At 49.2% G+C, this 15,847-nt stretch overlaps 1 pseudogene; it reads left to right on the top strand.

Annotated features, from left to right (window-relative positions):
- The window catches only part of LOC143388812 (death-associated protein 1-like), a 56,497-nt pseudogene extending 43,019 nt beyond the window's left edge, over window positions 1–13,478 (top strand).
- The last annotated feature ends 2,369 nt before the right edge of the window (window positions 13,479–15,847 follow it).

Here is a 15,847-nt window from a genome sequence, read left to right as displayed (position 1 = left end):
CACTCACTGCTTGTGGTTACATAGGAAATGGAAACTCCTTTAACCTGTTCCTTCAAACTAGGCTGTCACCCACTGGCGGTCCATGAAGTCAGGTTAGTGAGTAGAGATCAGCACTTTCAAAACAGGAAACAGGATCTAGCAGAAGCTCGTAGAGTGCACGATACCCTACAGGAAACATCACAAAGCAAGGCCTTGCTCTGCCCCCACCACAGGCTCCCTGGCACCCCTGCACCCAGGCTGCTGGGTAGAGAAGCAGTTGGCCCATGCCCCAGGAAGCTGGCAACACCAAAGCAGCGATGCTTTATGAAACCTAAGAATCTTGTTGTACTAGTCCATTATGAATTATTGAATCACCATTGCATATTTATAGCAATGTCTTAATAGTTTAATAATTTATTTATCCCTTGTGGGTTCTTTTGTCTATTTCTTTTAATTGACAAAGGAAAGAGTCTTTTTGGAGCTAAGTTCACTGGGCTACTCCCTTGAAATAATGTTTCCAGAATTCTAAAATAGAATCCTGCACATTTGTCCCTGAGTTGAAGTCACCCAGTGTACAGTAAATAAACCTACTCGCAGGAATCAGAGGGGCCCCTGCCCTCCCCAGGGCTGCCACAGCTCTGTGGAAGACAGCCAGTCTCAGGTCTCAGCCTGAGAATTAATAGCCACCTGTATTCAGTGAATTACAGCAGCTTAGAGACCTGGGAAAACCCTACTGTGTCCACCACGTGTGCCCTCTACTTGGGGAGTATCCTTCATAAGTAGCCTTCAGTTCCAGAGTCATTCCCACAGGCTCTGGGTGCCTTGCTCCTGTTAGCTGCGCTCATGGAGAAAAGGAAGTCAAGGGAAATAACCTGTTTCCTAGTAGTTACACATGATGACCTGGCTGGCCCTGGATAAGGAGAACTTTTCAAAACTAAGATGTGCATCCTTCAGGCTGAAGAAGCTGAGGTGGTCCTGGCTAAGGGTGAGAATTGTGGCAGGAGGTCTTAGTCCTGTGAGAATGCACGGGGGGCTTGGTCCCTTTTGCATTGAATTTTGTTGTTTGTCATTAGTGACATCACACACTGAGAACACATTGAGCTGTTTACAGGGTGAGCTGACTTTAAGTCTGCCCCTGTATCTTTGGGACCATTCCAGATGTTTGGGAAATATGGCGAGAGTCCTGCTGAGGAATGTTGTGCTGTCACCACTGCCTGGAGTTGCCACATGGAAAGCAGTTGGAGTTTTTCCCCCTTTAAATGTACTCATTCAGTCTCTTGGAAGGGGTCTTTGATAAGGTACACACCCTCTTTCCCTACCTGCCCCCAGCTAAGCGACCTCATTGGTTAAGATTGAACTTGGTTCCATCATAATTCTCAAGTTTAACTTGAGACTGTTTGAAGAAGTACATCTTAGCCTGGGCTCCCTCTTAAGAGGGAGAAAAACTGTTGGAAATCTTCAAGGTCCAGCAAAAGCTGCAGGAAGAGCCCTTTTGCTTGGGAAATCCAAGGCAGTGCCCCATCACCAGTGGATCCAGCTCTGCCAGATTGGTAGTCAACAGAAATAAACCCTCATACACATACATCTGATGACTCTCTTGCAGCACTTTCAGGCTCACTGTGCACAAGGAGTTTCATTTCTAAGAAGGGAGCTACAAAGTTAGCCATCCTGGTGAATTCACCCACTGGCCTCTGTTGCAAATTTATACCAATCAAAGGCTCACTGGCCTTCCATGCTCATGGTGCTAACAGCATTTGTTGAGCATCTGTCAGGCAGGATTCTAGGCATACTGCAAACTTTATCCTGTCCTTGACCTTGAAGCGGAGCCAGGCAGTGGGAAGTTACTGTAGCCACACAGTTGGAAAAGGTCTGCCCTGGGAGGGTCAAGGGAGACTGTGAGCCAGCCTTTGAAGCTGGTGCCCTGGCTGCCTCAAACATTAAGATTGTGCCAGGCAGAGGGAATGCCAACATTTTTCCCACCAGAAGTGAAACTCTTGAGAGTCCTGGTAAAGTTGAAGATCATTCTGGAATTGTCTCAACCTGGAGTGACTGCAACAGCATATGTAGTCTGGAATACCTTTGAGGGAGAAAGAAGGCACTATCAGTAATTATACCAGGACAGAGGACAGATACCTGAACCCAGCTACTCTGGGAATTGGGATCCTATGACCAACCTGCAGAACACTTGAGGCCTATGTCTGTCTTCTTGAGTGAAGTGTCTCCTCTACTGGTCAGAGAAGAAACAGCAGGTCATTTGTTGCCATTTTTTTGTTTGTTTGTTTGGTTTTGGGTTTTTTTTTTTTTTAAGAAAAGGGTGGAAGACAAATACAAATGCCATCTGCCATTGCAATCATTCTGAAACTACAGTGCAGAAAAATGTTTGTACTTGTGTTCCCTCCTCACCTTTCCTGCAGAACAAGCAACAGAGATATAAACAGCTTCTCTGGGGGCTTTGCCCAGGTAGCTCATTTTAGACACAATGCCCTTTATTTTCTTGGAAAAAAAAGTCTTCATCAAAAACAGATGCTTCAGGTGTTGGCTGTGCACCCAGGTGCCCCAGCTAGACTCCCTGCTTCTCCTCCTGGGGTTGCCTCTCCCTGGATCCTTCCCTGGATGCTCAAAACAGGGCAGCACAGGCACAGCCTACTATTCCAGAGCTCAGGCCACACAGCAGGTTTTCTGGGACAGTGCTAGTCTCTGCATTCTGTCCTGTTGTCTACACAAGGACTGGTAGATGGCAGGCAGTGTGTTCTGGTCCTGGATGGCAGAATACAAGACAGTGACATTACCTGAAAAGTAGCATGTGATCCAGAGGCACAGGGGCCTTGGGTGTGTAGGCAGAGCAGGTCAAGGCTGCCTTGAATCCACACCACTGTGGAGCCCAGCACCCTGTTCTAGTTAGGCTCCAGGAGGGCAGGCCCATCTGTGTTGGTAGCCACTGAGCCTGCAGCACCTAGCTCTGTGGCAGGCCCTGAGGACTGCTTGGTGACGGTATCTGATTGGCAAGCACAGCATAGGTGATAGCAGGCACAGGTTCCTCTCATGCTGATTGTTGTGTCCTCTACTCCACAATGCCAGGTAGAGCATGCCACTGAAAATGCCCTTCCCCAACACAACCCCCTGCCTCCTTCCATCTCCTCTGTTGGCCCCAAATTTAGTTTACATTCTAGGTCAGTCATCTTTGTGGCCTTGGCTGGTGATGGCCAGTGGTTGTTCCCAAATTTCTCTGAAAAGCAGCTGTACTGTTCTTGTACTCCCCCCTGCTTATAATAGCCAGGCTGGGAGTGGGACAGTGAGTCTTCTGGCCCATGCCTGATGACCAGGAGAGTTTCCAGTGTTGGGGTCTCAACACACACACGATCTCAAAGTGAGATCTATAAATATAAGTTCTCCTCCAACTTCTTAACTCTGAGTGAATACTTAGCCCTGTCATTCCCTGGAAGCAAGTCGTGTCCAGCCTCCAGGTCCCCTTTCTGTGCTGTGGCAGGGTGCATCTCAGCTCCTCGAGTGTCCTGCAGGGCACTGCTCATCCCATCCTGCCTGCAAAGCGATGGGAAGTTTCACCCTGTGGTCCCAGAGCCTGAGTGCAAACTGAGAGCATCCTCAACACCTAAGGACAGTGCCTGTCTACTCTGATGTTTGTAGCCTTCATCCTGTCCTGCTGTCCCCACACTCTCATTCCACCTCTACAACTGCTTCCACTGACATGTCACTTACTAACAGGTCTCTTCCTGAATCACACTGCATGTGCTACAAACCAAATGTTTGGGAGCTCATTTGACCTTCCCCAAACTCCTTCCTGCAAGCTCCAGAGGAGTTGCTTGGCTCCTTGATTCAGGAAGGAAACTGAAGTTCCAGGAGTTCCAGTCTGGATCTGGGTGAGAACACTCGTCTTTTGTCTCCTAGCCCTGGTCTCATGTCCCCCTGTGGGACTGCCCCTCCAGCTCTCATCTGCCTCCTCATTTTGCAGATAACAAGGCAGGTTGACTGTCCCATGGGTATGATGGGACCTGGCTGTCCTCTGGGAAGCATGGAGAGGCCCCAGGCATCCCCTCAGGGAGCGTGGGAAAGCAGGAAGGTTGAGGCCCTGGGCCACAGCCTGCAAGTGGTGCATGGCTTGACGCCTGTTCTGCCCATGACCCGCTCCTTCACTCCTCCCCTGAAACCCTCATTTGAGAAGTTTAAAGAGATGCTGTGGTTCCCTGGATGTCCCAGGGAACTGGAGGGAATTAACTCTCAACAGAGGCTCAGACTTGTGGAAGTTCTTCCCACCCATAAGGACAGTTTCCTCTTGGTTGTGACAGATGCTGTCCACACTGACACAGGGACAACCCTGTTCCCAGAAAATCCTGATGACCTGTTTCCCACGCCAGCATCTGGCAAACCTCACAGCTGTCCCATTGGCCTCTCAAAGGGCCTTTCAGGACCAATCCATGTCCTCACACCAGCCCTGAGCCCAGAACCCTGTATGGTGTGTGATCACCAAACGCTTGTTAGTGCAGAGGACAGAGGTACTAACTGACCCATGCTGACTCAGCATCAGAGCATCAGGGGGTAGGGACTTTATTCAGTGCTCCGAGTACACTAAGACCCCATAGCCGAAGTGGCCTGGTGCTAGTCTGCCTGCAGTCCACGCTGCTGTACTCCATGCTCTGCCATCACTGCTTGCTCTGAACATCCAGGGCACGTGGGCTCCTGGATGAAACAGAAATCCTCCCGACCAGCTGCTGTTGAAAGGAAGCAGAATTGGTAGTGTTTGATTTCCTTCATATTTGACTCTGCTCCCCTTCTGCTAATTCCAGAAAAGGCTTGAGCACTGGCTGTGGTCTGAGGTGGTCCCCAGAACTGGCCTTTCCAATCAGACAGCTGTTGGATTTGCACATCCTGAGACCACTGCTGTCAGCAGCTCTTCTGCCAGCTGGGCAGACCTACTCTCCCAGGTCACCAAGCCCCTACCGCAGGCACATGGAAGGGGGGTTAAGGTACAGTTACCGTGGATCCAGCAACAGGAAAGCAAGAAAGCTCTCTCCATTTCTCAGTGTACTGGGCTTTGGCCCAGTTCAGCTTCACCCTCCCCGGCTGAGCTTCACCCTTGCTAGATGCACACTCCTGCCACCAGGAGAGCAGCTGAAGTCACACGAGAGCAGGGAAATCACTTTTTTCTTCTTTTATTTCTGAGTTCTGTGCAAAAACCTAGTGACAGCTGTCCCATTTAAAGCCAGCCACATGTGCTTCTGGGGATGGGATGAGATGCAGAGAATAAGATTCTCAGTGTCTATATTTGATTATCATGTCCTTTCTAATAGGAATTTTATTAGCAGTTGTCTTGTGAAATTTTTCTACTTACATAATCCTTCTCATTTTTAAGTCATAATAGCTGTCTTGTACCAACCACACACTTTGCATTCTGAACCGGGGTTACCCTCTTCCCCAAAACCATTGTAAAATATGACCCTTGAACCTGAAGCTCCCATTTCAAGATGGAAAGATTAATGCTCTGATTTTCACCAGCTGTCTAATAAGCACAGCTTACTCACTGGCACTTCCTCATAACTGAAATTCAAAGGAAGGAGCCTAAAACATCAATGTGTTCAGAATAAAAGATGGAATCGCTTTAAGTGTGGTACTTACTGAAATTGAGTAAATTGTAAAGTTTTAATACATGTAACATGGTCATACAGACTCTCCAACAACCACACAACTTGTTCCTCACTGTGTGATGAGCAGGTAATTCCCAGGCAGGCCTGAGAGCCTTTCCAAGCATCTCAGACACCTGCAGGCTGGGGGCTGGTGGCCACTGGCAGGGGTCTTCCAGCAGCTTAGCAGTGGAGCAGAGCAGTAGGGGGCTCCCCACCCCACCCCCAGCATCTACTGTCTTCCTTCTGTGCTGCCACTTCATAAAACACATGAACAAAATGGCTTCATTTTTAAACAGGTGCCTTGCCTTTGATCTTAGCCTCCCTAACAGCTCATTAAAAATGATCCTCTCTGGCACATTTACTGATGCTGTTGCTGTGTGCTAGTGGGGATATATTGTTAGGGATACACAGGATGGGGGTGGAGACAGAGGAATCCACATTGTGTGGCACTGGGGGATCTTTTCTGACTGTAACACCTCCAGTCCTACCCTGTGGTACCCATGGTGCTTAGAACGAAAGAGAGAAAACTCAATGTGGGCAACCTAGCATTCCTCAGAGATGCTCTAAGAAAACCCAAAATTCTTTAGCCACCCCAGAAAGAAAGGAAGGGAGAAGAGGAAGTAGGAAGGAAGAAAAGAAAAGAAAGGAGAAAAAAATCATTCTCAAATTATAATTTAGAAGAAAAATTAGCAACTTCAAGACTTTTTTTTCCAATATTGGAAATTGAACCAAGAGGCTCTATACCACTGAATTCCCTCACCAGCCCTTTTGATTTATTTTATTTTATTTTTTGAGAAAGGATCTTGCTAAATTTCCAGGGCTGGCCTTAGAAAACTTGGAATCCCTCTGTCTCAGCCCCCAAGTGGCTAGGATTACAGGCATGTACCACCATGCCCAGCTCTAGACTGACTTTATACAGTCTGTTAATACAGTTATTGCCACTAAATATGAGCTTTCCTCTGTGCTTCAGATGCTCCGCGCTCTGCAGGGGCAGCAGCAGAACTGCTGGGCACAAGCCCTTATGCCCTCACCTGTCAGGACATCCTCTCCTCTGTGTAGGGCTAGAGGTAGAGGCCCACAGTGACCCTGGACCATCACTGTGTATTAAATCTGTGAGATGCAAGATAAGTAACCAGAACACATCCTGTGATCATTTGTCTTCTTTGCATCCAGGGAAGAAAGACAAATGCTTTCCTGCTAATTTTAGCTCTTGATATATCTTCCTGACCTGGTCTTACTTTACTGGGCTTTTTAATTTTCTGGACACCAAAACAACAACGAGTATGACTGGTGAGAGAAGGGACAGCTTTGCTCCACTTAAGTCCCTCTGCCCTGTCATTCTTCAAAGCCTGAGAGTCAAGGGCTTCGTTCTGTGGCCTGGGTGGGGATGTGTTGTCATTGTCATTGTCACCATCCACGGCTAACATTGATGGAGTGCTTTCTGTGTACTAAGCAGTGTGTGTGTGTGTGTGTGTGTGTGTGTGTGTACTCATAAGCATATAGTCACCTGGTGTGATAGGATCTGCTGCTAGCCCATTACACAGAGGAGGAAACCTGGCCTCAGAAAGGCCAAGCACCTGCCCACCAGCTGGTCCCTGGCAGACTCATATTTGAACATAGATGTCTGATAGCAGAGCCCACCTGGAAGGTGTGGGTTTGCCACCTTTCCTCCTGTCCTTCCACATGAACCTGACCACTGCATCTTGACTGGTCAGTTAGGAATGTATTGTATTCCTGAAGCCTGGTAATGGAGACCTATGAGGTGTGTAGAGTGTGGCCTGAGGTCCTCCAAGCTCTGCCCCTGGGATCTTGAACACATTTACAACGCCCTATGACCCTCTGTTTCCTCCTTTAAATAGAAATCACACCTGCTGAGGAGACTCAGGTGAGCAGAAGTATTCTGCATTCCAATTAAGTGCTATAGACATAAATGATAGTTTTTAAGAAAAACTTCATTTCACATTAGAAAATGAAAATTTAGATAGACTTAATGTACTAGCTGGTTGAACAAGACACTCTTATATTGCATTTAGATGAATATATGCACTCTAATTCATAGAAGACCGACCTATAATTTGAGGTCCCTTTAAATGAGGGGGTGGGGCTCCTGGCCACACTCATGTACCCTGGATGGCCTTTGTCCCAAGTCTGGCTCCCAGCACTTAGCTATTGTATAGCTTTCAGGAAAAATTATTGACCATCTCTGATTTATCATCCTTACCTGGAAAATGGAGAGGTGAACACTCCCTGCTATGCAAAATCCTGTTTGGGGTGGTGGAGGGCTTTGCATTTTTCCAAGGGTGGTGCAACACACCCCAGAGTGAAAGAGGACCTCACACCACTGAACTGAGAATCTTAGATGCAATAATTCTAAATAATGCACTTCACTCTAAGCCTGGCCCACAGTAAATGATCAATAAGTAGTAGCTATTATCACCTAAGATCTCCCTATCCTTGAGAAAAGACTATAGAACTATGCATTAAGGCTCCGTGTTGGACTGGGGATGTAGCTCAGTAGTAAAGTGCATGCCTAGCATGCTCTAGGCTCCTGCCATAAGAAAAATTTTTTTAAAAAATGAAAGAAAAGGGTGTAAAGATGTCTGTTGTGTCTTCTATAGAAACACCTCCACTGGCTCTTTTAGAAGGTATTCCTGTGAATATGAAAAAGCATTTGCAGAAAATAAATCCATGTCAAAACTACTAACCTGAAAATGGTTCTGCCCCTGCCGCCATCTCGGCCTTCCCTAGGACCTGTGCTGCACCTGGGTTTCCAGGTTTACTGATGTGCATGCATGCATGGTATGCATCTCCCCCTCCCCAAATCCTCTTACACCGTAGCACCCTGACCCCAGTTCTTATCAGCAAGCTTGGGAAGGACAGGCTGACCAGTCAGAAGGGCAGTGAACCCTCCCTGCTATGCAGAATCCTGTTTGGGGTGGCGAGGGCTTTGCATTTTTCCAAGGGCAGTGCAGCACACCCCAGGGTGAAGGAGGACCTCACACCACTGGCTGAGGGGAAGAGGGCACCGAGTAGGTTGTCTGGAGCACAGCTGCCTAGCAGTAGCCATGCTGTGTGACAATTATCAGCCATGGGTCCTTTCAAAATCATTTGCCCAGGGAGAGCAGTGTCAAAGTCAGTGCCCTGTGAGGATTGCGTGGGTACCTGTGGGGCAATGGGGAGGTTCTGGGCTATGCTGGAAACCACACTGGAATGCGTTAGGGAGGGGCCTGCAGGTGTGAAGGAACTTGAAGCCACCCCTGAGCCTGGGATGTACCAGAGGCCATGGTAGACTTCCCCAAATTTGGCAGGGCTGTCCCACTGAAGAGGGTAGACTTGGGAAGGGCCTCTGGGCAAAGTACAGGAGCCCTAAGTCATGTCACCAGAGACCCTTGGCCTGCAGAAGCACAAGAGCACCCCTGTCAGCCCTAAGTTCCCATCTGGCCCTTAAGGCCAGAGGTGTGGCTTGAACCTCTCAGAGGCAGGGCAGAAATGCCATGTTGTTGGAGACCCCTACTGACAAGGAAGTCCCAAAGTCCTAGAACACTCAAAAAGGGCCCCATCTTTTTGGTTATTTATCTATTAATCACACGTTGAGAGGGAGGTAAATGGGGCATGAATACAGTGTGTTGGAATTGCCTTCAGTCATTGCTGCCTTGAAGTCCAGCGGAGTTTAAGAATGTGAATTCAGGTTTTCAGCCTTTGGGGCTTTAGGGGAACTGAGTCCCTGCACTCAGTCTTGATGTCAACTGCTCTCTGGGGTGGGAGGGTGCCACTCCCTAAGCACTGTTTCTGGCACTTCATCCTGTCTGTCTGTGGGTCCATAAAATGCCAAGCTTTACTCACCAAGGAAATTTAGAGAATAAGGAACAGGGAATTCTGTCAAGACCAGTGACCCTGTTGAGGGTTTAATGTGATCATTATCAGGTGAGCTGTGGAAACATGGGACCAGGTTCAGCAGCTGCCTCATCCCCACTGTGGCACAGCTTCAGTTCCTGCTGATGTTGGGAAGTGTCCCCGGGACTCCAATCCAGACTGACTGACTTGCAGTGCCTTGGAGTTCAGTAAGTGTGTTGCATGAGACTGTGAAGACCTGAGGGTGAGGGAAACAAGGGAGGATAGTCTTCCTTGTCTCCGTTTCCTGAGAGAGAATAATGGTGCATCTTTAAAACAACACCTGTCAGAATGATCTCATCAGATTACATAAATCCTCAAAGCAGCTCTCACACTGTATATAACCTGGAAAGTAGGTTACTCTGGGCATGGGCCCTGATGGAATCTAATGTGCCAGTGTTTCCCAAGCATGGTGGTGCACCCGACTATTTACCAGGGGTCCTTGTTTAAACTAACCCCCAGTCTCCTCCTCGTGGCTAGAAGGCTCTGCACGTGCAAGCACGATTCTTAATTTTTGAAGTATCATCTTAAAGTAAAAGCCTGGCCTGCGAGCATGGCTCATATGCAGGAATTAGCCTCATTTCTTTTACTATTTTATTTCTGACTGGCACCAAACAGAGGCACTGGAGAAGAGCAATGCAGGATGGAGCCTTTGAGGCGTTACTGATGCCCTACCCTTGAGCCTGCTAGTCTAATAGAATGCACAGTGTTTAGATCGCACCGAAAGTCTGCTCTGCACACAGCTCATCCCCCAGTCCCATCACTGTCCCTTCTACAGGCCAGAATCAGCCCTCAGGGGAGCACATAAGTTAGGTCCACACCCTTTCTGTTCTTCGTCCCTTCAACTGTGGCCATCAGATTCTGAGTCACGCCGACCATTCCTCAGTCTCAAACACCAACCCCAACAGGGCGAACAGGGCCTGCTGTGGCTGCAACACTGAAACACAGGGTTGGTGTGGCCGCAGCCACTTTCTGAGCCACTGTGGCAGACACCATGCACACATCTGCCCTCCCTCCAGTCCATTTGACTCCCTAGAGCCCCAGTGGCCTCCGGTGATGGGAGAGCTTGCCTGATGCTCTTGATGCATGCCCATCACTACTGATGGGTACCCATCATGTGTGATCTGGATGCGCACAGAGAGGCAGTGTTCATTTTAAAACATATATTACCAAAGTAGGTTTGAAAGGTGATACTTGAATTTTCACTTCTTTATTCATCAGTATTTACTCATTTAAAAATATTTAATGATAATTCAATATAAAAATTTGATATTTACTTCTGTGGTGCTTAATATTTACCATTTCTGGATTCCTTTCCAAAGGGCTATCCCCACCCTGTGGGAGGCCACTGCTATCTGTCCCCTCCTCTCTTCCCTAACCCACAAATGTCCATCAATTTCAGGTATAATTATCCAGAAATTCCCTCCCCCAAAGCCGAAAAAGCCACATTGTGCAGAACATAACACAAAGCTGGCCACACCCAGCGCACCTGCACCCCATGGAGCCTCCCTCTCCACTGTCACCCTATTGTTGTCAGAGCATGTTCTTTACTCTGAGTTCCTTACCCATTTCACTGACTGTCTCCCTTAGTGAGCAAGAGCCAACAGGCAGCTAAACCTCGGCAGGTGAGCAGGGGTATGTTGGCTGGGCTAGAGGCCCAAGGAGTGGCCTCCTGTGGGTGCTTAGAATCCACGAACAGCCCTGGAATGACTGGACTGGGGTCATTCCTACTGCTAAGTTCTGCTTCAGCCCTAAGTCTAAAGGCCACTAAGCAGCCATGATGGGACCATCTCATTGAGAGGCTCCCAGGGCAGCTGGAGGCTCAAATTATTAAGAAAAACATGTGCATCTGTCCACAGACATGGACTGCATGTTAACAGTGATCATCACCAACACGCTTTGGTTTGTCTCCTCTTCATGAAGGATCATATGCTACTAAGGTGCCGTATTCTGCCCTCTCAGTACCGTTGGCAGTTTGGGAAGATGGGTATTAATTTACAGGTGAAAAAGTGACAGCTGCCATCATAAGGACCTTGAGTCCATGATGCTTGTTTGTCCACAGGTGCCAGGAGTTTGCATCGGTTGTGGGGTCTCACTGGTTAGAAGTTTCTGGAACTCATGGTGTCCATGGGGACACTGGGCAGGGAAGCCCTTGGTGGAGAGGAAGGGAAATTCACCCCAGAGCGAAGCTACTTCCCCATTTCCACAATCCCATGAAATCAGAATTGCCCAGCTTCCTCACAATGAGAATTTAAGGACTGATGGAAAAACAAGCCAAAAGAAGTTCTTTGGGGTTGTGTCTTCTGCCACCTGTTTTCCTCTCTCACTCTTTGCTTGGACTCACTTCAGAGAAAAGCTTCCTAGTGGCCTTTCCAGACTTAGAGCCCCACCGCCTGGTTGTGGACACCAGCACCCAGGGAGGGGTCTGCTCCCATACTCCTTGTGCCTCTTAAGTCCCGAAGCCTGAAGCCTCCATCGTTCCAGCCTTCCATGGCTGCCTGTTAAACCCGCCTTTCCCTCCTTGTTTTCTAGCCTGCCTAAGCCGACCGTGTACATCTCCGGAGACATCGCCTGGGTAAGCTCGCCCGCCCACCTGCCCTGTGGCACCTGCAGCTCCCACATCAGATGGGAGCATCGTGCCACCTTCCAATGCCGGTTCTTGGGAACCCCTCCTAGACTAACCTGCAGTGCTGCCCACCCCTGCCCCCCCCCACCTGGGGCCCGTGACTTTCTTTTTTGTCCTGTTTCCTTCATGGAGCCCGTTTCTGCTGCAGAGGGGACCTGGCTGCCCCATGGTCAGGAACACCTGCCTCTGCCCCTGCCTTTTGCAGACAGCCAGGGCTCCACAAACCATCCCCTGGGGCAGGCGCTCTTCAGTGACCTCAACTAAATGTGTTCTCACATTTTTAAATGAATTAAAACATCAACATAAGAATCATGTCATGACACAAGAGAATTTAAGAAATACAACTTAGTGTCCATGAATAGCTTTAGTAGCACATAGCCACGCCCGTCCACTATGTCCTAGTGATGGCTCTTTCTTCTGCCCTCTGCTGAGTTAAACCCATGGTTTAGTTGCACCCTAACCCTTTGAATCCCCCTCATTTGGGAGACTACACTCTGCCTGTCTGCAGGCTCTCTCCATAATACCACCTGTGCTCTGCTGCTCTCCGCACATCCAGGACCTGATCACTCCATGCCTGAAGAAAGGGCCACTAGTGAGGACAGCTCTGTGATGGAGCTGTAGCCACAGTCATCCAGATACCCTGGGACAGACAGACATGTCTGCCACACCAGCACAAGTGTGAGGCCACCTATGGCCATGGCTCCACCAAGCACACCGGGGCTCTCGCCCACCCCAACCTCGTCACAGCCTACTGTTGGTGCAAGAAGCCAACTGACCCCCCCCACCCCCTGGAAAACAGCCATGCCCCTTCTCCTGTGCCTTTCCTTCCCCACCAGCACCCAGGCCAGGCCCACAGTCATGATGGCAAATCTGAGGCTCAGGTTTTGGTCCTTTCACCCCTAATGTGGTTATGATCACAAAGATCTAGCAGGGGAAGGTGCTAGCACCCAGCTCAGGGCAGAGCAAGTCCTGCTGTGAAACTGTCTTGTGGCCTGGGGCAGAACCAGCAAACACAGTCCCTGTGCTGCCCTCCCCCCACCGGCTCCTGGTCCTGAGGCCCCCTGAGAGCCTCCACCCCAAGCCACAGGAGAGGGGCTCCTCGCTGCGGAGAGGTCACAGCTCCATTGCCCCTCAGTCCCTGTTTTCCCTGCAAAAAACCAGTGGACACTGGGTGTGGGCCTGGCACCTAGCCCACCCTTTCACAGTGACTCATTTGTGTCTCCTGACAGAGTGACAAGGACTTCCCCCCAGTGGCTGCATAGGTGGCTCACCAGAAGCCTCATGCCTCCATAGACAAGCACCCTTCCCCCAGGACCCAGCATATCCAGCAGCCTTGCAAGTGAAGGAGCACCTGCACCCTGACACCCCGGCAGTCCTGGCTTCACTTCCCTGTGATGTCCCCCATAGAGACCCAGCACCTTCTCCAAGAGCTTCTCAATCTGGTAAATCTAAGACAAAGCCAAGCACCCCTTCCTTTGTCTTAAATTTCCAAATTTAAAATTAGAAACATTCAAACCCCAAATGTGTCCTAGGAGTCTTGGTGGGATGTCATTGAAAGATCCTCACACCCTCCCCCAGAAGAGCCATTAGCAGAATTTGCTGAGACCCAAGTAAAATGAAGTCCTTCACCCTTTAGCCTAATTCTGTCTCCACAATGTTCTGAAGTCCTGCCTGTGGTCCTGAGAACAAGAAGGCACAGTGTGGCAAGATTCAATAAGGTTAAGGAAAAGTGCAACCATTTCATGCTTTTTAGTAAAAACATAACAGTCTGCACAGCCATGTGATTGTATGACATAGGTCTGGGCTGGCAGATCTCAGGGAGGGTCTTTGAACAGTCACTTTACACTAAATTCCCTCCCTGGGCAACAAGGGGTCTCAGTACCAGGTTCCTAAGCATCAAAGGATGCAAAGGAATGTGGTCAGCTCTGAAAAGGCTCTTTCTTTTCAGAGGCCATTGTGCTGAGGACGTGGGCAGGGGATCCCAGGAGCATCTCAGCAACATGTCTCAGAATGAGATCAGCATTGTCTCAGTCCAGGATCTGGGAAGAAGGAGACAAACCTCAGACCTTGGTTCAGCAGTCACCTCTAGGGCTGCTCTGGCCTTCTGGAGGTGACCACTGCCCAGGGTGAAGGAGGACACAGCTAGCTCTGGGGTGCTTCACACAAGAGTTGAAAGCATGAGAGACGGGGTTGAGGCCTGCCCTTTGCCTCCCCAGGGATCACCATGTCCACCCGAGCGTGGTCTGTCTCCCTCTGTGACCAGAATCCCTCCTACCCAGGCACACATCTGCCCACACCCACCCTCACTTGGGCACGTCAGATTGTGCAGTTTCTACATGTGTCTCCTGCCCCGAGATGCCCTAGATTAGTCCTTGTCTTGAGGCTATGGTGTGCTCTGCTTTTCCAAAAAAGCAGACAAATTAGAAGTTTCTGGAGCACTGCTCAAGAGAGGGTGTGCGTGACCATCCCACCCACCAGCAGTGGAGTCTGCTGCAGGTCCAGGTGGCACTGTGGGCATCATTCATATGACCAGCCTTTCTGGTACCTACTCCAGGCATGTGTTCCAGGTGGCAAAAACCAAGGCAAGCTGGTCAGGGTCAGCTTGTCCTCTTCCCTGAGGGAGAAGACCAGCACCACATTGATGGGTAGCATTGGTTTCCTGGGATGCCAGGGCATAACCCTCAAGGCCCACGTTTCATATTTCTTAATCGCTGAAATGTAGGTATGAACAGAGGGTGTCTCTGGAGACCCAGACTAGGCTAGCAGTACTGCCAAGGAACACGCCACAGGAGTAGCCTGCCACTGTTTTGTTGAAAGGACCTCCTGCCGCCAGAGGCATGCCAGTTTTTCCAGAGGCACATTCTGTAAACTTCAAGCTAGATTGCACACGCGACTGTGGACTCTAGATCCCTGAAAGCAAGTGCTTTTCTGAATGAGTCTATCAATTGCCTACTGCAAGAATAATAGAAATTCTAATAAAGCTCCGGCATCAATTCTCATGGCTTGTTTCTCTCACATCTCAGAGATTCCCTTTTGCATTTTCCTGGGGATGCCAGGTGGTTTCAGTAGAAATACAAATGTACATACATGATGATTATTTTCAAAAAATCATTTCCCAGTCACAGATCTGAACAGTTGAACACCTGGAGCATAATCATCTACTGAGATTGGCAAAAAATAAAAAAAGCTTAATATAGTTGGTAGAAATGTATTACTTGGGCCCAGCAGCTGGGCTTGCTCTGTGCTGAGCAGGCCCATTGGGAAAAGATTTTAAAGAGAATTATTTGTAGTAAGCCTAGGGGTGGTAGTCGGTAGTTGGTTCTTTGTTATATGCCAAACATCTGCCTGCATGAGAAGGCGTCCCAGAGGAGACCAGGAGGCAGACAACCCAGAGGTGCAGGACCAAATCTGAGTTTGAGCTGGGAGGGAACCCTGAAATTTTCTCCCTGGAAGCTGCAAGGTTTGGATGGACCAAGCTTGGGCGTGACCGTTATGCACACAATGCAACTCCCTATAGCCCTCTCTGTCATATTCGGCTGCCTCTGGAAGCTGCTGTTTGTATGTGTGTATCCTGTCTCCTGGGGACAGAGCTGAGGGTCTTACTTATTTTGTGTCATGGGGCAGTCAATATTCTCCATCAATCCACAGTGGTGGATGGAAGCACCACACAAACATCAGACATGGATGGGACTGACCCTGGGGGTTTCCCTGT

Source organism: Callospermophilus lateralis, unplaced genomic scaffold (assembly GCF_048772815.1).
Source record: "Callospermophilus lateralis isolate mCalLat2 unplaced genomic scaffold, mCalLat2.hap1 Scaffold_45, whole genome shotgun sequence".
In the NCBI taxonomy this organism is placed as follows: domain Eukaryota; kingdom Metazoa; phylum Chordata; class Mammalia; order Rodentia; family Sciuridae; genus Callospermophilus; species Callospermophilus lateralis.
The sequence above is the reverse complement of the archived record's forward strand: the minus strand, read 5'-3'. Positions and strand labels throughout refer to the sequence as shown.